At 44.2% G+C, this 22,903-nt stretch overlaps 1 long non-coding RNA gene across 1 annotated transcript; it reads right to left on the bottom strand.

The window, feature by feature from the left end:
* Positions 1 to 230: 230 nt before the first annotated feature.
* On the bottom strand, positions 231 to 2,992 carry LOC147246053 (uncharacterized). Its single transcript, XR_015109847.1, has 3 exons — positions 2,853 to 2,992; positions 2,357 to 2,509; positions 231 to 1,009 (listed from the first exon to the last, which is right to left on the bottom strand). It is a non-coding gene; the product is annotated as an uncharacterized LOC147246053 (long non-coding RNA).
* Positions 2,993 to 22,903: the final 19,911 nt, after the last annotated feature.

Raw genomic sequence — 22,903 nt, forward strand, 5'->3', positions numbered from 1 at the left:
TCTTTGTTCTAATGCATGGATGAGAACTTAACATTCCGTCTCAACAAATCGATGATCACAGTATTTGATGAAGAAAGTCAAAATTAGAACAAAAAGCTAAAATATAAACATATAGAACAAAGAGCAATGTAGAAACTAATCAATAAAACCAATCAGATTTGTGAGTTTGTCCTCATTCTTGCATGCAATAAGCTTTATTCCATATGTGAAAGTCATCAACTAGTTCCTGCTTCACCTGCACATGGCATGGCTCCATCATAACGGGCTCTTGGTTTGTCTTGTGTTCAGATTTGCACTTCACCACGGTCTCAGTGGATGTGACACAAACAGGTTTTCATCTCCATCGTTGGGCTCCAGTCGCTTCCTAAATGCGACCCACACTCAACAATGTACCAGAACACCTCGCTCTGTTAGAGGAAATGGCGAACTGCCATTTGGGTGGAGTATTTCCTTCTTCCTCTATGGTTTCTAACACTTCTGATTGGTTCGTTTGACAGTCTGTCAAACCCTGGGGAAGGCGCGTTTTATTAAAACAAACCTAGGTTAATCAGGGTCTTTCCAATATGCCAATCTCATTGTTTCCCATTTCAATTTTGATTGAATATCGATTGAATTGTTCTCCCCTACGCACGAACATTTCCTTCACTCTCTGAGGCCTTCAAGCACCACTGAAGTCAGCTGTAAATGAGGTCCTGCCTCCAGCGCTGCAGCCTGTTCTCTTTATAAATTCATGGTGGGGCTCACATCAACCAAACAGCCAGCCGATCAGAATACGGCTTGAAATGGCAGCCAAGTGTTGGTCGATGAGGTCAAAACTCCAATTCCAGCATTACTTTGACCACTTCATGGTGATTAAACACGTCAACATTTAAGTTGGAGGCAGCAATCGTCCAGACACAGGTCCTGGGTTTCCTGTGATGGAACTCACTGGGCTCTGTGCATCCCTGAATGGAGTTATGGACCCAGACACACTTGCACTGGGTTTCCCGCTATGTCCTCGACTTCCACCCTACAAAAGCAGAAATATTTTGGTGATGCGGAAAAGAATCTGAGAACAAACAGAATGGAGGTAGGCCCCTGCTCTTCTCCCATTCTAATTCTGCTTGAGAAATTGTAATTTCATGGTATACATCCATTATTTTTTTACATCCCTGCACCAGCAACATTAATGCCTAAACATTGCAAGCACATCCAAACATAAATTTCAACAGGTGCAGGATAAAGAGGTAACACGTGAGAAAGTATTGGATATCAGCACACTGTGTGCAGTTATCCAGTCTTTTCTCTGTGCTGGTGACACCTATTGGCTGGAGGTTTTATTTTCTGGCTTGTCCGCCTGTTCCAACCCTTGTGAACGGGATAACTCAGGAAAGCCTCGGCAGACTTTCTTCAGATTTGACTCAAATGTCCACTGGGATTCGAGAGTGAGGGTTTTGGTGGCCAAAGGTCAAGGCCACTTTACACGATATCTCTGGAGCACCTCCAGGAAATCTTTCTCAGATTTTCTACAAATACAGACCAGGACTCAAGGGAACTGTTGGCTGATGTGGTGCTGGATAATGAGTTAGTGTTGTGAGGCGTTTGAGAGCCCAAATTCAAACTAATGTAAGATCCCACATGATTGTTTGTTCCCCTGACGGCTGCATATCACCATAACAGACATGATACTCCTTTACTTCCTGTGTCTGTTTCAGCAGCAGAGGAAATGATTAAAAGTTATACATAAATAAAGAACTTTTATAGTCATTTGCAGAGGGAGAAACACGATAGACACAAAAACGATACATTTTTTTATGTCCTTCCAATGCTCCAGAATCCTACTATGTATGTTGCACTCCGTCACTTGCTGCATGTAATTCTGACACCAAAAGTGATTCAGGTTTTGTCTCCATATCACATAAACGCTCAGAAGGGTTCAAGTCAAAGCTTCTGATGTCATGAATTTCACGGAAAGATTGTTTTCTCTTCGTACGGTTCATGTCTGTGCTTGTGTTTAGCTGCGAGACAGCAGCATCAAATAAAACCTCGTCCCTGTGGACGAGCCACGTTTGTGCCAAAATGTCCGTCCCCAGAAATGATTCAGTGTGACTCGATGACTGCAGCTGTGTCTGTAGTCTGGCACACTGATTCATCAACCAGTTTTTGTAACCCTGACCACATGATTTTACACATTTTATTATTGCAAAGCAGCAAGATTCATTTCCAGTCACAAATTTCAAATAAAAGCAAAATGGAAAGGGAAACACAATTTGTGGGAGAGAGAAATTATGATGCAATTCAGGAAAAGAAGCGCACAACATGTGGCGTTCACTCGTCTTTTATGTCAAGCAATAATAAACAGAGCTGGAACACTGACCTTTATTTGTGTGTGCATCTTAAAGACTTCATCTGAAGCAGTTAAGTGGATGCTCCAGATGCCAGTGTAATGGCGTCCCGGTCATCTCTGGTCAGAGGAAAGGTTGAGCAGGTGGTGCAGGTTTGTTGATACAGGAGCAACCTTCCAGATGCGCTAATTGTTAGCAGAAGAAAGAAAATGGAAGGAAAAAGGAGAAAACAAGCAGCAGCAGAAGTAAGAAAAAACCTCCGTTGTTACTAGTCAACAGTTCCAAAACTTAACTTTTAATACCATAACACAGCCATCTGGTGAAAGCATTCAAGTTCATGATAAATTCCAGCAACTAATTACATTTAATTAGCATCTGCTACAACATGTTTAGTACAAAAGACCAAATATGCTAATGATGTCCTGACCTATGGAGGTAACCCTCCTTATCTCCTCTCCTTTCCTTTGCTGGCCAGGCTTCTATCCTCATCTACTCTCCTCTTACTCTGCTTTCTTTTTGACCTCTTACATTCTTATTCTGTCCTCTTTCCTCTATTTCCTTTTTTGTCCAGTTTGACACCCCCCTCCGTTCTCTGCCTTTCTCCCGTCTCTTTCCGTCTTTTCCTCTTCTTCCTCTCTCTCATCCTCTTCTTCGTCTGTACTTGTTTCTCTGTGCGCTGCTGCTTCCAGGATGTGCTTTGTCAATGGGGACCATTGAGCTCTCCCGGCTCCGGCCCAGTTGGGCCTCTCTCACCCTTCAACAGTTGTCTTGGAGAGGGACAGCAGCCGCCAGAGCTGGCCGTCCTCCCGCCGTGTTCCTTTGACCCAGCCCGGTCTGCCTGCTTCCAGCCACAATTGTCCGGTCCAAAGCCAGCGGTGGTGCTGCTGGTCAAGGATGTGTGTGTGTCTGTGTGTGTCTGTGTGTCTGTGATTGTGTGTGTGTGTGTGTGTGTGTGTGTGTGTGTGTGTGTGTGTGTGTGTGTGTGTGTGTGGTTGAGGATGTGTGTGTAGGACGTGTGTGCGTGGGTTACTTAGTTTGCTGGCTGAGTTCTGTGTCACAGCACAATAACCCCTCTGGCTGGGACGGCGGGGAAGGGGAGGCCAAATACTCACCGACTGAGAGGAAGACGCTGCAACATTTCCACTATTAAGATGTTTATAACTCTGGTTTTACACGGATGTTAACAATGCTCTTACACAAATATATTAAGGCACAAATAGCAGCCTTTTACTATTGTTGTTAAAACTACAACATGCCCAACCTCCCCTTTCCCTCACCGCCTCTACACTTCCAAAGAGTGCATCCAATGAACTGCTCCTGACCTTGGCGGTATCGCCAGTACCTGACTACCTGCTGGAAAATGAGTGGTATGGTCGGCCTGTCTCACAAATAATTTAGCAAATGAGTTCATCTTGCGGCAACGGCACTGTTGTTGTTTATGAATGAGCAGCTATGCAGGTAGTTGGATGGTTGGTTCAGGGATCATTAGGGTATCATTTTCTCCTCCAAACCTCTCGTGTTATAAACCAGTCCATCAATTATTTTGTTTTTTTTTTCCACATTACATTTCTCCTCATGACCTTTTAAGACCCAATATGTTGCCTAACCTGCTTAAATACGGATATGTAATTACAATAAAGTCACCCCTCACCCATGGGAGCAGTAGAGCCAGAACAACAGCTGAACCACCTCTTCTTTGGTGTCCGATAGCTCGCGAGCAATAGTGTTAGCGGTGCTAGCTTAGCCACTGGTGTTACTCGCACCATCTGTGGAGGTAAAGGGGGAACACAGCAGGAGGTTGAATGTCTCAATTGGAACACAGCTTTAAAAGTGGGAACTAGCGTTCTAGCTTTCTAGACCCCATCTGATTAAATGAGGTATACAGTTGTTTGCATTATGCCGCTTCCTGTGGTCTTATTTTGTGCTGTAAGGTTGGTTTGAGCATGCTGGAGATTAAAAAAACAACAACTCCCAGCTTTAAAAAAACAAAAACAAGGACAAATATCGCTGTCCAATTCCTACAGAACTATAATTATAAATGCTGTGCATATGTACTTTGTGGTTCCAGCCCTCAGTGACCCAGCGCAGGATAAACAGATGGATGCATGGACTTCCATATAATTATACTGTAATCAGCTTCAGCCTGCTTTTCTTAGACATATAGAAATACAAGATATGTTTTGTTGTAAAATGCCACACGAAGACACAGCCCGTCTGTGTGTACGAGGGCCCTCAGTCCTGTAGTTACACCATATTGGAAGTATGCCGTTAGCCACAGTTGAGCAAGAGAGTTCTGTGATTTTGTTTGGCTCTTCTTTGGCATGATGTAGGAAAACATGCTGCAACTGTATGGCTGCATGTGATACTGTAATTACTTGATGTACATGCTATGTAATTATGCTATAAACCACAGCCTGCGGTTTCTTTCAGCAACAGAGACTGCTGCTGCAAAAAAAAAAAAGAAAAGTTCTTTGCCTTTATTTTGCTCTTGCGTTGATGCCAATGCACACAAGGCAGTTGAGACTGTGACCTTGACTACAGTTTCCTTGTTACACTTAGTCCCTAAATATATGCATTTATTCATAGGGGTTAGAACGTAAGGTTAGACACTGGACAGGGTCCCTGAAGCAGTTTTTTAGGGTTCAGAGATGCATTGACCTTATATGTGATGCCATAAATTTAAACGAGTTATCTCTAGTGTGAGGAAAACTGGCATATTGCTGTCCCAAACCTGTTTGCTGATTTACCGTCCTTTACCTCCTTCACCCCTGTCAGTGTCACCCCTGTGAATTCTGTACCGTATTCACACTGCTAAAGGGGGTACACATGTTAATGCCTCCGCAGTGGTGAAAGCTGGAGGCTGGAGACATGATGTTTTTGGAGATGTCTATCCATACACCCCCGTCCTCCTATTACCACGTCCCTGGATTGCGAGAGATTTTCCTAAATATTTGGCTTAAATGTTCACTGGGTCTCATGGCTGGACAGACTGCTATTTGGTAGTCAGGGGTCAAAGGTCAAGGTCACTGTCACCTGAAATGTATGAGATATCTCTGAAATGCACAACAGGAATGTCTTCTAATTTGACACAAATGCCGACCGGGACTCATCCGAGCTACGACAGATGCATTGCAGAGTTAAGCGGCGGTGATAGTTACATGGTACATTATGCGTTCATTTTATGATATAAATAAAACCACAAACTGGTATTCAGTGTGGAAGAGTTTGAAGGGAGGTATGAACAAAGACAGCAGATCAATCCTGAGTCTGGTTTCAGAGGTGGACTTTCTTGTTCTGACTGTTACTGCATGTACAGCGGGGTTTGGTATCCCACCAGGAACCTTTTTCCTCTGTGCCTCAATCATTATTACAATATTTCAAGCACACCCTGAAGGACTTTCTTCAAATTTGGCACAAACGTCTACTGAGACGTGAGGACAAAGCGAAAAGATTTTGGTGGTCAAAGTCATTCTGACAGGAACATTTTACGAAAGCCTACACTTCGATGTTTTGTGTACTTTTGCTGCTGTTAATCTTCAGTCTCCAGTAAACTCCAGCAGCAAGTATGTGGTTGGTGTTTTCTTCTGTTTTTGAATTCTGGATTTGCCAAGAGAAAAAAAAAAATCAAAAACAGCTTAACAAATTAATAACAGCTGAATAACTTACCACAGACCAAGGGTTACCTATCGCTTTCAGTGGAAGGGATTTTGGATAAAAGGTGAAACATCATCAAAACCCTGAAATGCCTCTGGTTCCATTCATTAAGGCTCTTCCACACGTTTTCTGCCTTTGTTTAAAAGCATCGGTTTTGGATGGTTTGATGAACACACCCAGAAAAACACCATCACACACCAAAATGCATCATACCACCTTGTACTTCATGATGAATGCGCTGTAGATGACATCATTTTAATTCTTCTGAAAACACTATATTTCCCTGTGATTTTAATTGGGCTTCCCTTTCTGACATTGTAACTCTCATATTGAGAACAAAGGAGACCTGAAGCTTTGTAGTCCGGCTCTTGTTCTGTTTAGAGACAGATAGAAATGCAGCACAGAGCCGTTGGACTCACCTGTCACTGCACACGGAGGAGCGTTTAATCTCCCTCACAGCTCATCCATCACATGCTGACAGCAGAGGAGACAGCAGCTGTGTTTACTTGCAAAAGAGTGCTCACTTCTTAACCTGGTTACATGAGCGTTATCAATTTTTACTCTCGGAGACAAGAGGATAAACAGCTCACCAAAAAAAAGAAAAAAGGGCTTAAAAAAAAACCCCAACTATTTCCAGAGCAGGTAGATGAACTATCACACTGCTTGAAATGTAAGATACATCCAGAAATTAAGAAATGAGAAATCTCACTTAAATACACACGAGCACCACACTTGAGATCAATGCTTCCTACATGTCTCATTATTAGCTCATTATCTAATCATGGGTCAGGAGTAGATGAGAATGTCAATAAAACGGCGTGGCGGTGAGCCGTACCTTTGATCACCTCTGCCATGGCGATCCTTGTGTATTTCCCCCTTTAGAGGAAGCTGGGGTCGCTGAGAGAACCTGCAGCCGAACCCTCTCATATATTTTACGCGGCATCACACTCACAGCAGAAAGGAATATTCTGTTAACTTACTGAAAAGAGCGAAACGCAGACACAGATTGCTGAAGGTTCATGCAAAGGTCTGGTAGCTTAACCTACCAAATACTTGAAGCATGTCCAATAGCTGGGGGGCTGCATGCCCCTGCTGTACAGCTGCATTATGTACCACTAACATGAGCAGGAGTCCTGGAGGTTTTTTTTTTACTTTCCTGCATGTGTGATGAGGTAGAATCAAGGATATCCAGGCTAATCACAAGTAGCTAGCTCTCTCCATAGCTTGTGCAGTACCCAATAAAGATTCTTTGAGTTTTGGGCTGGTGGACGCTTGTTTGCTTTGATTGCAGGCCTTTTTTCACATTGCTGCTCAATCCAGTCGTCACCGATATACAGTGGATAGTTTTCAATGTAACGTACTTGAATTAGGCCCCGGACAACTGCATGATCGGTGAGAATATAAGTATCGCGTAGAGGCTTGGTTTAAATAACTCCACTAGGGATTTGGGACCAAAAAAGGGAGGACAACTTTATCAGGATCTGGCTGGAGACTTTTATTCGGTTCTAGATGGGGTACTAAGTTTTTGGATGGTACAGGAAGAGTCCTCATCCAAGATGCAGTGCCCATTTGTCATTCTGATTATTAGTTCCTTGACCTGGGTTCGACATATCCTGGGTATCTTCTTGTTAGCTGGCTTGACAAAACCTGGGTAGTAGTAAAGGAATGGGTTTCTCAGGTGTATTATTACTGTGTATCCATCAGTATCAGCTTTTCTCTTCCAGCTTTTCTATAGTGCTTTGGGGGAACTCAAAGAATAAACATAAAAAACATAATTGAAACCAGTACAAACAATTGTTTACAAATACTCTAAGGTACAAATCCTCAGAGCTTTGTATTGCAACTCAAAGGCCTGTAGACTGAAGAAACATCTTGCGATGGCCTGTCTTCTCCGAATGGTGGCACAATTTTCCAAGACAATTGATTGGTCATGAGGTGGTAATTTTAAATGTTTTGATCTCTTACCTTGAACACAACCTGCTCCTGAGTTGTAGATGTGCAGCAGGAGTTACCATGGTGATATACCCCACTGAAAAGGGACCTTGGTGGCATCGAAAATACAAGGATAAACCTGAAGTTGGTTTGTTAGCATGTCATTTCTGCTTCAGTGCAGGCTTTGGTTCATACAGTAACATACACGCTACTAATTACAAAATATCTTCCAAGAGTTTCTAAAGCCAACAACTAAAAAAACAGACCATAAAGGCTGACTTGCACATTTCTGAGAGCTGAACAAGCTGGCAGAGCTGTTAAAAAATACATGAGCTGTGCTGTTATTTTGCAGAATAACTGCATATATTTCATCATACAGGACTCTAGTCGATGGTCGCGTTGAGTCATTGCAGGGGTGATGTTTTTATCCCTCTCTGTAAGCTGGTAAGATGAGATCTCAAAATGTTACCTCTTATGTGGTCAAACTTTGACAGGATCAGTGGCTTTGGTCGGCAGTCCGGTTCAGTTTGGTTCACCGTGATAGTTTATTTCCATCAGGAAAAAGAAACCAAACTTAAAACTAAAACTTTTCAAAGTTAGACATTATAAAACTGGTAAAACCGAGCTGATTTGATGGCATTTTCTTGTTTCTTCATTGGTGGATTTATAAGGGGATAAGGAACCGCTGTTGATTTTGGAACTGATGTGGAACCAGATCTGATGATGTCAAAATAATGAAACTTAGTCCTCTCATCCCAATCAAGACCAAAGGACCAAAGTCTGGTCCAACCGGAACAGGTGGGCCTGGTCCATATCGAGCTGACTCACTCGTGGTGTCGAAACTCTTTTTGGAGACATTTGGCATAATTACTAAAAGCTGAGAAAGGATATAGTCACTCATTGAACAACAGACAAGGAAACATAAATGGAAAATTCACTTTTGGAACTGGTGCAGGGGTCTGCCCGCCAACACAGGCACTGCTGGTTCAGTGAGCGACCAGGAACATGGTTTAAAAATAAAATAAAATAAAATGAAATAAAAACTTACAATAAAAAAAGAAAAATAGCCTCCTCAACTCAAGGCTCATAGCATAAATTCCTCATCATTTATGATATTTCTTTCACACAGGAAGAGTGTTTTTGTCAGTCACAGCAGCAGTGATGGATATTTTTCCAGGTTGCGCCTTTTTTACTTGGTGTCAAAACTGCATTCAACATGACAACAACAGCGATTACACCTGATGACGTCATCGTGCGTCAGCCTCCGCGGAAATATTCCCGGTGGCTGCTGTGAGCTTCCTGTTCACACCTTCTAGACACCGAGCTGCGGCTGGCCTGTGTACACGGACTGCATGAGTTCTGTCTTGACGGTAGCAGCTAAGTTTCACACGGCCACTTGAAATTCCACACGGGTAGAACTGTGTTACCTCAGTGTCATCAGTCATGCTCGTTTCTGGCTGAAAAAGAGGAAGGAGAGACAGAGAAGAGTGTGTGTGTGTGTGTGTGTGTGTGTGTGTGTGTGTGTGTGTGTGTGTGTGTGTGTGTGTGTGTGTGTGTGTGTTGTGCTTGTTTTGTGCTTTAAAAACCATCTCACATTCTGAGTTCAGATTCAAGTTGGATTAAGTTTACCTCCAACGATGTGGGCGAGAAAAGTGGATCCACATTCCCCAAACGAGTTGTTCTTCAGTTTGTTTCGCGAGTGACAAATTAAAGAACCATTTGTAATCATGATTATGGATGATATTGAGACTTGTGTCCATAATTCATCGTCGCAGATAAAAAAATAACCGAAAGCTGAGATCGGGAATATGAAGACGTGAGTGGAGGAGAAAACGAGGCTGAAAGGTTCAGCGACTACCCAAATCTAAAAATCCACAAACATATTGAACATTACAAGAATTGTCAAATTATTAACAGTCTGATTATTAAGTCTCGTCTTGAATTAATGTGAGAATTTTACACATTCCCTGCCTTACATTATCTCATCGCACTGGTGGGAAACTTTACTTTCTCCCTGCTTCTAAGGGTGCTAAGCTACTGTCGCTAGCCTGACTCTTCACTGGACACCCAGATGAAGAGCTTATCCATCTGTATGTAACCTTTGAAACTGCTCATTTCTTAAACTGTTCTTTTATATACTTGGACATAACGCTAATGACCTCGGATGGTCTCAGTCTAAGTCATGCAACGATGCTACTTCTGATTTGATATTCTGAATGAGGTGTGTCGCTTTACCTGAGTGGCGTCGTGTTAGTTTAATACAGTCATTCTGTGTGGTCAGGCAAACCTCTGCAGATGGCTTCAGAGCCACAAGAGGGCGCTACATCGCTAGTGTACCAGTAAAAACTGACTATGATACGGCAGCTGCTTATTAAAGAACGTTGAAAACATGTGCGTCTAATATTTCATTAGCTGAGTCATCTAGCAATGGTCAGAGGCCACAAATGCTATAAATGTTTAAAGTACATGGGAGAGGAGCACCACCCCCCCTTGAGACTCTGAATGGGTCAGTAGAACCAGGAGCAGCTGGAGGACCTGAAGTGGGACCTGCAGGCCCTCGACTTTGAGCGAATACATCCTTGTAAACATGCATGGAATCGGTTTGATTAATGAGAGATTGATTTGAATTATCTCGTTATCATATTATCATCCACAGTCATCCAGATCGATCAGAGGAAGAGATCCAGGAACTGTTGGATGAATATGTGGACTTAGACCCCCGTGAGGAAGGCCTGGAATACAAGCTTTTGATAGTCCAAGGGGGGAGATTAACATGGACAACAACAACACGCACCACCAAAGTCCTAAACCGTGCAGAGCAAAAGCAAACAGGTAATGAGCGCTACGCCTGACAAACAACTTTACATGTTAATGATTTTGCTCTATGCTAATCCTACCTACTCCAACTACACTAATTCCTCAGACATCCACACACTCTAGATCCCTGCTGGATCACACATCGAAGCTGCCAGCATGGAATGCAAAGGACGGCATCCTGGACTTGTTGAGGCGGTCTCAGGTGCCGGTCATCAGTGGAATGACCGGGTTAATCGCACAGAATGTAGGTCTCGCAAAAGTTCGGCAGGATTGTGTCCACAATCCTAAAACAAGACAAGAATAACATTCATCAGTGTTTTATATACTTACTGATGTCTCCTCTAGAGGTGTAGGGAGACCACCCAGATCCCCAGGTTCATCCTGGACACCTCTTCGAGTGGACCAGCAGACCGGGCGGCCGGCATCATTTGCACATAGACTCATCAGCTGCCATCTCTGTGGCCCAGAGAGTGGCACAAGAGCAGGCAGAGAGTCTTGGGAAGTTGGTGTGCTACCAGACCAGCCTGGAGAAGGTCAGGGTATTTAACATGCGCCTACATTTAAAGCAAAAAAATTATGAATAAAATACACCAAAGCAGTGCCTGTTGTTTCAGGGGCCTTGAACTTTGAACTTTTTTTCAACTATGATATTCTCTCACTGGCTAAACTTTTATTCTGAGGTAGTTTTTTTTTAATTTACTTGACTCTGTTTGTGCAAATGACTTTTTCTCCGGACTCGTGTCTGTCAGGCTTCAGCCACCACACTGGTGTTTTGCACCACAAGTGTTTTACCGAGGTGTCTTGAGAACAAGGCCAACCTCAGAGGTGCCGCACATGTGGAGGACGAGGTACACAAGCGTGCACATCTCCTTTAACTATATAAACGTCAGTCTTTTTTCTTTTATTTTGTATTTTCCGATAACTTCCTGTTGTCAGTTCTTAAAGACCTGGGGCCGGATTCACAAAACCTTCTTAAGAAAAAAAATCTTCTTAAGTGTCACTTTTTAAAAAATTAAGTCTTAAGAAGGAAATAGAGAAAAAGTGATATTCTCAAAAAAGGTTCTTAAATATTTTCACAACTTTCTTCATATCTTTCGTCTTAGGAAAATACTTAAGAAAAAAAGGTTTTCTTGAACTCAAATTTCTTAGGTTTTCTTTCTTGATTTTTTCCCCCCTCAAGTTTCAGGCAACCCAGACCTGTCTTAAATTGCTTCGGTGAAAAGGTGAGCCTCTAAGATCATATTTTTTCTTCACTCCTTGCCCGTCTCTCGTCGAGGATATTGAGGAATTGCGCTTAAGAACTCTCTTTAGAACTTCTTAATTTTAGATCTTCAGATCTTCCTTAAGATCTTTCTTAAGAACAGATTGGTGAATCCGGCAGCTGGTTAGGGAGAGGCTGGACCTGAACCCTGACCTCCTCTCCTAGTTCTTCTTCAACGCTCAAGTTCACATACCAGGTAATAAATCCCAACTCTCTGTTTTAAATAGAACCAGCTTACATTCTGTTCAATGAATATCAGTAATCCCGGGGCGCACATTCCCAGTGGATCATTTTTTTCCTAGAACATGCGACCTCGAGAACCTGAACCACAAGAACATTTTACCTGTATAAATGTGTAAGGATATATTTGAGCGAATTTTCATGGTCTCACAATCAAAGATGGCAGCCATCACATATAGAAAGGAGGAAAAAGGCAATCCCAAAGACGTCGACAACAGGAGGAAGTTCAGGTCTTTCCATAAACACAACGACCAGCAGCTCCGCCTGCGGGAGCTCACAGTCGATATAAAGGTGATTGAAGAACAAGTCCCTTCATCTTGAATGATTGGACATTTGCTGCCTCCTGATGTGTACTGATCTCATTGTGTTTTTCCGCTGATACAGACACCAGGGCCGGAAATGGAGCCACAGGTGGGTTTTATTTGTCAAGTGTAGTATTAGACTTGATTAGATTGAATTGTCTGGGTCCTATGCTTGTGAAAAAGTCACTGTATTTTGTGATTATCCATGAAAATGTAAAGAAAGAGAAAAAAAGACAAAGGAGGAGGTGTGTTTCACTTGTCCAGCGTAGTAGGAGCATCTGTCTTGTGTGCTGTCAGGTAGCGATGCTACTCAAATTCACTAAACGCAGGTGATCAGAACATGTGTTTTGTGTGTATGTGTGTGTGTGTGTGTGTGTGTGTGTGCGTGTGCGTGCATGCAAGCGTGTTTGTGTGTTTCTGTTAAAGCAGAATGGAGGTGATCAGACTAGTTTCTGTCGTTACGTGTCCACGATCAGAATGTGAGGGTTTTGTGTCGGCTGTGTTTAGGAGAAGAGACGATTTGCCCCTGTTTGGTCGTAAGCTGTGTTTTCCGTAAATATTTGTGATTTCAAGAAACATTCAGGTTTTTTTTTTTAATTCATCATTTTAGGATTTTTCTGGCGTTATGATGTCTCAGCCTTTGGTTCAGTTACGTTATGAGCTTGTGTTAAGCCTGGTTTATGCTTCTGCGTCGTGGCAACGCAGACCCCTACGCGGACCCTACGGCGTAGGACGTGCACCTCCAAAAAATCCTGACTATGCGTCGCATCGACGCGTCGTGACGTGAACGTCAAGGACTGTGATTGGTCCGCTCAGAGGAGGTCGCCGAATGCATGAGGAGGTGGAGGAACCTCCGCGACAAATATGTGCGTCTCCGGAAGAAAATGGCCACAAGAAGTCATGTTTGTCATGTTCAAAGTTTACAGTTTGATTCATGAAAGCAAACAGTCGTTCAAAGAAAAGCACTGGACTTTCTGTTGTAAACAGTTTTGTTTTGGAATCCGACAAGAGCCCCCGAAACCATACAAAGACACAGCCACACCCCCTAGCGGCTTGGCGGTGAATTGCAGAGCAACGCGTTCCTTCGACACAGACCTTCGAATGCTCAATGACGCCGTAGGGTCTTCTCTCACTCTCACACTCTCTACGCAGAAGCATAAACCAAGCTTTAACCTTATTGCTTCTTGACAGCAAGAGTTACATCAGTCCATCCAACCATTTTCTACCTCTTATCCTGTTAAGGGTCACGGGGGGTGGAGCCTATCCCAGCAGCCTTCACCCTGGACGGGTCACCAGTCCATGGCAGGGCCAACACATAGAGACAGACAACCATTGGCTCTCCCAGTCACACCTACGGTCAATTTAGAGTCTGGATTAACCTGGTCCCCTCTTGATGTCTTTGGACTGTGGAGGAAGCTGGAGTACCAGAGAGAACCCAGCAGGAACAGGGAGAACATGGAGACTCACCCAGAAAGACCCTGTGCTCCAGCCGGGGCTCCACCCGCAACCTTCTTGCTGTGAGGCGACAGTGCTGACCACTGCACGAGTAACATTAGTCAAGTTAAATAATAAACCTCTAGCCTAAGGTTTTAAGCTGTGTCAAACCAGCAACGACGTTCCCATCTGGTTCTCAGTTAAACACCAAGACTTTGTTGTACACGACTTCACAACTCAGCTTCACGAGTTCCATTTAAAGGCAGCAATGAAGATCATTTGCATCTTGTGTTGGAGGACATTTTGTCCGTTGCAGTTCTAGGCCTCGGACTGACAAACATTTTGCTTTCTATCAAATCACATAATTTGCTGTTCAGTTCCATCCTGTGCCTCCATAAATATACTCGCATCAACTGAACACAGCAAACGAGGCAAATCCGAATAAAAAAAACTGTTTATTTTCACAGAGCCTGCAGCAGATAGTTAACAAAAGCCATTCACTCTACATATTATTCTTAGAATCTAACAATTCATCAATCAAAACAAAATAATTTTGACAAACAAGGGGCCAACTATAAGCCTCCAATATTTTTGTTAGCAAATCTGTGGCTCTGAATATGCCATGACTTCTAAAGCTTTCCCGACCAAAATGAAAAACTAAACAGTTGCAGTAAAATGGATATTGAGATTCTGCAATGAAAACATATAAGTCAGCATGTGATATTTTTGGCGTCCCTGATTACTTCATTATATTAATGTCTGTGTGGAGTAATAGGATATTGATTACACTGTGTTGTGGTTTTGAATTGTTTCTCCTGCTCCTTTGTCTCTCTTGTCTTTCCAGTCCAGTGTTCTTGCTTTATTTTGAAAGTACTTCCCTCCTGTGTCTTCTGTCACTTTGTATGACGCGTCTTTGTCAGTTTCCTGCCTTTCTTCTGAGAATCACTTGTGTTTTGACAGTTCATTAGTCTCCCTCAGTCGCAGCTCTGTTCCTTGTGTCTCTTGACCAATCAGCTCCTTCCCTGCCCTCATCGTCTCCCACTGGGTTCATCTGGTGTGTCATTAGTTAAGTTTTTGGTTTAATTTGGTTGTCTGAGTCATTTTTTATTTTTATTTTTTAATTTATGAAGGAGTATTAGGGCCAGTAGAGAGGAAAAAAATGGGATTTTTCATTATTTTACATTTCAGAATAAAGTCGAAATGTTGTGAAGAAGGTCAACAATGCAGCCCCCCTCTTCCAGGCTTGTGGGATTTTTCCTTCTTAGCAGACACAGACACACTCCTGTTACTGACAACTATACTGTGTTTATGAGCGGAGAGAGACAGAACATCTTTGTTACGAAAGCTGATTCTGAGGTACCAATTCATGTACACAGGCACTGATATGTTCTCTAATGAATTCACAAAAGTCAATTTTAATCTTTAAAGTCATTTAACCTCAGTATTTTTTTTCTAAACGTACAATGAAAAACAATGACCGCTAAAACTATGAATCAGTTTGACTTTATTCTCGACGCGAAGTAAAATCTGGTCAACTGGACGTAAGTGGAATAAGTTCCACGGATTTACGGCCTCCCCAAAATCCACAAGGAAGGTGCCCCGCTCCGACCCATTGTCAGCAGCATAAACTCCGTGACGTACAACATCGCCAAACACGTCGCCACCATCTTAGCCCCCTTGGTAGGGAAAACCCCCCACCACATCCAGAATTCCATGGACTTCGTGAACAAGGTTAGAAAACTCAAGCTGGACCCAGATGAGACCATGGTGTCCTACGATGTGACCTCCTTGTTCACCTGCGTCCCTACCGTGGAGGCTGTGGAAACAGTGAGGAAACGCCTACAGAGGGAACAGAGGGCCCTGACTTCCTTCAGTGGACCCTCCCCCACCCACTGGTTCCGATACTTTGATGACACCTGGGTGAAGATCAAGGTTCTGGGGGTACAACCGTTTACAGCACACATCAACTCGGTAGACGTCAACATCAAGTTCACCAGAGAGGATGTGAAAGACAACCATCTGCCCTTTTTTGGACTGCGACGTCTACATTCAAGAGGACAGGAGCCTGAGGGTGGATGTGTACAGGAAACCCACCCACACTGACCAATACTTGCTTTTTGACTCTCACCATCCTCTGGAGCACAAGTTAGGTGTCATCAGGACGCTGCAACGCCAAGCGGAGACCGTCCCCACCAGCGTCCAAGGCCGGAAAAAAGAACAGCAGCATCTGAAAAGAGCACTTAAAACTTGTGGCTTCCCAGACTGGACCTTTGTAAAATCCTCTTCCAGGTCCAGAAAGGAGGAGAACTCCAGGAGGAGGGAAGATGAAGAAGGCAGGAGAAAAAACATAGTGATCCCCTATGTGGCAGGGGTTTCTGAGAAATTAAGGAGAATCTATAACAAGCACCGCATCCCGGTGTCTTTTAAACCAGACAACACTCTGAGACAAAGACTGGTTCACCCCAAAGATCCCACCCCTCACAGCCAGAAAAGCAATCTGGTATACGCTGTCAGATGCAGTGAGGCCTGCACGGATCTCTACATAGGGGAAACCAAACAGCCCCTCAACAAGCGCATGGCCCAACATAGAAGAGCCAACTCTGGAGGACAGGACTCAGCGGTTTTCCTCCACCTCAAGGAGGAAAGCCACTCCTTCCAGGACGACCATGTCCAAATCCTCGACAGAGAGGACAGATGGTTTGAAAGAGGAGTTAAAGAAGCCATCCACGTCAGGATAGAGAAACCATCTTTGAACAGAGGAGGTGGACTGCGACATTTCCTTTCACCTATTTACAACCAAGTCCTTTCAAAGCTTCCCCAAAGAGTTCAGCTGAAAGACCCATGTGGAACGGCTGATGCCAGCACAGCCCATTAGCATCTGAGTGGTCGGTGAAACTCCCTAACGACCACCCCTGAAACTCCCTGACACCGCACAACGACTGTCGTTTGGAGAGGCCAGGTGAGTCTCGGGAGGGTCGTTTCCACCACAATAGCACTGACCACTCCCACATAGGTTTATAAGCTGGAGTTTCCACACTCTTCACTAGAACTGAAGAAGCCTCTCGGATGAGAGGTGAAACGTCTTCAAGATAAACTTACGTCCAGTTGACCAGATTTTACTTCGCTTCGATCTACGATGACCTGGATGAATGAGAACCTACACAGACATTTATTCTCGACATTTTTATTTTTTTAAATTTTTTATTTTTTTTCACAATGACCCCCCAATCATCCCCGGCCCCACTTCCCCGTCATGTTTGCTGGATCCTCATCGCCCACGTTCAGGTACAGCAAAGGTCACGGGGTCACGCTTGGAGCACGGTCTGCCTGCACCCAACACAAACCAGTAAATTTAAGCTGGTGTGATCCCTCGCTCCTCCAGAGACAGTAATTGTGTTCTCATGTAATTGTCACATGAATTTTAAGCACACTGTGAATATGTTGCAAAAAACACAATATGTGCATTCGGTGCATTTCCAGGTGGCACGGTGGTGCAGTGGTCAGCACTGTTACCTCACAGCAAGAAGGTTCTGGGTTCAAGTCCTGGCTTGGCGTGGGGTCTTTCTGTGTGAGTCTCCATGTTCTCCCTGTTCCTGCCTGGGTTCTCTCTGGTACTCCAGCTTCCTCCACAGTCCAAAGACATCAAGAGGGGACCAGGTTAATCCAGACTCTAAATTGACCGTAGGCGTGGCTGGGAGAGCCAATGGTTGTCTGTCTATATGTGTTGGCCCTGCCATGGACTGGTGACCCGTAGGCTCCATCCCCCGCGACCCTTAACAGGATAAGAGGAAGAAAATGGATGGGTGTGTTTCCATTAACTGGTTCTGGATGAGGGCTGTGGTTGCAACAAACAGGAAGATTGTCTGTCCACAAAAACTGGAGTGATGTCTTCATCTTTTAGGTTCCATCTACTTTATAGTTTGAGTATATCAATGACATTGGCTGAATCAGCTCTGCTGTCACATGACCTCAGGTTTTGTGAGGTCAGAGCTAATTTGAAGGAGGAACAAATGTTACATATTTATTCTTTTGTATAAAAAAAAATGGCAAAAACCACTTCACCACTTCAGGCCAGCATCTTGTCTTATTCTATTCTGCTGTGTCCATCAACCTTTTCTGATGTGCATTGAAATACACTGATGGAGACACGACTCATGTTAAAGTGATCTTGGGGTGATACTGAACCTTTAATGGCTTCTCATGTGGCCATCAGTGTGTGAGTGCGTGTGACTGACGCAGCGGAAGGGAGCGATATAAATAGAAACTTTCATATTTCCTGGCGAAATATGAAAAAAATGCATTTATTCATGTAACATAAACACAAAAATTCTGAAAGCAGTTTTTTTTTAGAACGCCAAAAAGACACAACCTCTCCACCACAATAAAGGCCGTTAACAAAAAGTGGCGCTGCTGTCGGTGGGCGGGGACGAACGCTGGCTGGAAAGGCTTCTCTCTCCCCCTCATCAGCAACAGCAGCAGTCTGGCAGCTCTCCACAGCCGTATGCGTGCATGTGTGTGTGTGTGTGTGTGTGTGTGTGTGTGTGTGTGTGTGTGTGTGTGTGTGTGTGTGTGTGTGTGTGTGTGTGTGTGTGTGTGGACGCCCTTCAAACACACTGGACTTGGCTGCATAAATGAAAAGTTACACAGAGGGAAGCAGGGAGAAGGAGGGAGCTCCACCTGTCTCACCCTCCTGCCAGAATGTGTCTGTGGGTGTGTTGAGGGTGAGGGTGAGGGTGAGGGGGGGGGGGCTGCTTCTAGACAAGGTGAACCCAACCCCTCAGTGTCCTCCTTCTCCAATCTCCTTCCCTTTTTGCTGTTCTCCTCCCCCTCCTCATCCTCTCAAAGGCAGACACCCACAGCCGTAGCCACTGAAGTGGTTGACTCAGAACAAGTGGAGCTCCACCTCTCTCCTCACCTTGGCAGACAGAGGGGAACTCCTACCCCTGTCCCCCACTAAAATTTCACTCTCAGGGTGTCCCATCTGTTAGGTTGCCAAGGTGGTAGCAGGTCATCCAGCCAAAGCTTTGCCAGGACCCTCATCCCTCCATAACACAGAGAAAAGAATGTGTCTGTTGACTCTCTGTGTGTTTTGGTAACCTGCCTGCAGAGGGTGGTACTGAGCAGCTTCTGGAAAAGGTGTTGCATCTTTTCGGGAGGGAGGCAATTCACACACACACACACACACACACACAGGTTTGCAAGAGTAACAATTCAAATACACAATCGCTTCATGAAGGTTAATTTTCTATTTACAAGTATGAGTGATGGTGGAAAGCTAGCATGGTGAGATGTTGGGTTAACCAAGTGAAATACTTCAGGAAGCACGTTGTCAGTGGATCAGGGTGGGAAAATAAACGACAGTACTCATCTTAGTATTCACATCAGTTTTCCCTCCTTCAGCTCCGCTTACAAGACACCCTGTTGCATGGAGGTTACCAGAGTCCTGGGAAGCCCACCCGATGACGTGGCATTACGACATCTAGGTTGTGCTAAGTGGGCTGACAGCAGGCCAGGGTGGTTCACATCCTTGAGAAACCCCGGAGTACGGCAGGCGCGAGTCATTAGAAACTCACATGCTTTTGGGCTTTCGGATACTGAACCGGCCAATCAGCTCCTTTTCCTTTGCAGTTGATGCAGACGTAGACCATCAGAGCTGAGGAGGCGCGCGCTGGACTCTTGGCTCATAGAGATGTTTATGTAGCAGCTGCCTTCCCACGTGCTAACACCGCTATTACTGACTGTTGCAGTCCAGCCAAGGAGGCTGGTAAGTTTTTTCTGCGTTGATTTCACCAAAATCCAGTAAAAAATCATAGTCTCTCACTTGAGGGAAGCCATGGCAGTGCTAACCTCCAGGTTCAACCCTGTGGCATTCTGTGAAAGCAGAAGCGTGATTCAAAATCTCAAAAGAACTTCTTCACGGGCTCAGTTTTCAGCAATAGTTGTGATGCATTTGGCTGTGATGGAAGTTGAAGAGTTCATTAATTGGTGTTTCTTTCACTGGATATTGGGCCTTGTCTCTGCTGTAAAGAGCAATTCCACCAAGGTCAATGCTGGTGTAGTTTGGTGAGTAAAGTTATAGTGCTACTTTGTCAAAGCTGAGTAAACAAATTAAATTGTGTTTGGCTCCGTTTCACACCTTCATTTGTGTCTAATGCATATAATCACAAGCTTTACAGCAAATTTGACGATTCCAACATCAAAGCAACCTCACATTCTTCTGTTTCCCACTGTTACTCCATTTAACTTTTCACTCTTGCTTTCCTCTTTGCCGGTCTCTAATTTCAAAGCAAGCGCTTCGAGATGGGCACAGCCTCTCTACTCTTTCGCCTGTCGTCATCGCTGAAGTTGAACACATCAATCACACATTTGTTTTTCATTTAATAGAGACGCTTTTAAGAAAGATGGAAATATCCTCTTGGCAGTGTGTTGGTGCGCTCTTCCTCTTTCAAGCCATCTTATTTAGCCGGTTTTATTTTTCCCCTCCCACAGCAGAGCTCCCACCACATCTGTAGAGTGGTTTGGTTTGGAAAGGATAGGAAGAGGGAGGGTGTGTGAGTGTGTGTGAGTGTGTGTGCGTGTGTGTGCGTATGTGTGTGTGTGTGTGTGCGTGCGTGCGCGTGTGCGTGGGGTGAGGGAGTGAAACTTTTTTTACAGTTGAGAAAGCAATCTGGATCCTGCAGTTCTATATGAAAGTCCATTATCTCTGCTGATTACCTGGAGAGCAGTTTGAGCTTCTTCAAGATACACGCTGGCGCGCTTTGGAGCGTGTTAAGGAAGCCCTTTCAAAAATGATGAAAGTGCATTAACACAGAGGCAAATATAGAGCATTTATCACACTAGGTAACTGGTCTACAGGGCAATGTGGCGAGTTGCTTTGCTGAAGATAAGAAACAGAACTATAGTTCGCCTCCTGGCCTGCATGATATTGGTGGTTTTGCAGGTTTTTGTCAACAATTCTCATGTGATCCATGATATTTTTTCACAATGATTTCCTGTCTGTAAATTTTGTCAGATATTAAGACTTGGAAAGTGAATCAAATCACAAAGCTTCAGTGTGAAACATTACATCATCATCAGCTCTGCTATAGGTTGCACCTTTGCTGCAGTTTCGGCTGTAAAAATGGTGGATACATTCATCCATTTAATACATTTGGTCTGATAACGTTTGGAAAATTCAATCAACTAATTATTTCCATAATGAATTCAGATTCAAGTTAGCAGAGGGCTAACTGTAAGTAGCTGTCGAGGCTAAGGCCAACACTGGAGTTAGCTTTGTCAGTAAAATGATGTTAAAATTGTTCAGAGCCTCACAAAAGACCTCTACAATGACTTGACCAAGTTGATAACAAGATTCATCCACATCTGAGTTAGTGAAGGGCTAATCAGGCTGCGGAGGGCTAATCGGGCTGTGGAGGGCTAATCAGGCTGCGGAGGGTTAATCGGGCTGCGGAGGGCTAATCGGGCTGTGGAGGGCTAATCGGGCTGTGGAGGGCTAATCGGGCTGCGGAGGGTTAATCAGGCTGCGGAGGGCTAATCAGGCTGCGGAGGGCTGATCGGGCTGGGGAGGGCTAATCGGGCTGCGGAGGGTTAATCGGGCTGCGAAGGGTTAATCAGGCTGTGGAGGGCTAATCGGGCGTATTAGAAGAATATTGTGGGTATAAAGTGTCAACTGGGAGATTTCAGTTGGCATTCTCTTCCTTATCTGCTTTTTGTTTTTGTGTGCTGCTGTTTCCCCTCTATGTGACAACAACAAACTCGAAGTTGGCAAACTTGTGGCGATGTCCATCAAGGAAATGGCAAGAATATTTATTGTGATCTTAGTTCAGCCTATTTACTGGAGTGAAGCAGGGGTGTATCCTGTAGTCCTGCTCTGTCTGGCTGTCAACTGGCTGATGCAAAGTGCCTCCAAGAGAGAGCAGCAGGGCATCCATTGGACCCTGGACTTAACCTTGGATGACTTGGACAACACAGACAATGTATCACAACCCTCAAACAGGCACTGACACATCCAAAAGAAGAAAGAGGACCTCAGCGAGATACCCGGTACAATTGGACTGACAGAAACACACAGGCTCTAAGGGAGAACACAAAAACCTGTAACCCAGTTCCTGGATGTACTGGAATTTGTCTACCTGGGCAGCAAGGAGAGAAAAAGATATCAACACTAGGATGAGCGAGGCTAATTAAGTCTTCATTCTGCTCAAACTCCTCTGGAGATGTCTGGAGTGGTGGAAGACCACAGTCATGACTGACAGAAAACTGGAGCTGTTCCAGAGCTGGTGCTTGTACGGAACCTCAAGATCTTTGACCAAACACCATCTCAGATGAAGACCTTGGAGCAGGGCAGAGTTAGAGACCATACAAGGGACCATCCTACCATGGCTGGGACATGTTCTACGCATGCCACTAAATTCACTGCCCAGAACAGCTCTTAATTTGACACCCTGGGAGAAAAGAATCAATGGGCAATCCATAGAAAGCTGGAGAGAAAGAGCTGGCACATTAAGGGTTACATCTTCAGACAGCCCTCAGGACGAGCAGAGATGCGTTCCCATTGCCTCAAGTACTAAACGGCACAGAGATGACTACTGAGTGAGTGTGAATGCTCATCTATATTAAAATATGATGCAATAAAGCTTTAAAGGCAATTAGTTTATCTGGAGAAGTTTAGAGGACATTTGTTTTCATTTATTGTATGCAGGGGTGCCGTAAAGGGAAGGATACCTAGGAAGATCCATGGGCCTATAAGCCTCCAATATTACTAGAACATAATAATAAATGACTGATGGGGCCAAAAACTTCTTGCCACACCCCTGATTATATGCAAAAGTCGTTGTCAGATCTGGGCCAAGACCTCTAGTGAGATTTTTGTGAAACTCGGTTTACTTTTGGCGTGATCCTGCTGACAGACGGACAGATAATCACAGAACCTCCTTGGG

This window comes from Aulostomus chinensis, chromosome 17 (assembly GCF_037954235.1).
Source record: "Aulostomus chinensis isolate RoL2024-O1b breed Wild chromosome 17, RoL_Achi_v1.0, whole genome shotgun sequence".
Taxonomy (NCBI): Eukaryota; Metazoa; Chordata; class Actinopteri; order Syngnathiformes; family Aulostomidae; genus Aulostomus; species Aulostomus chinensis.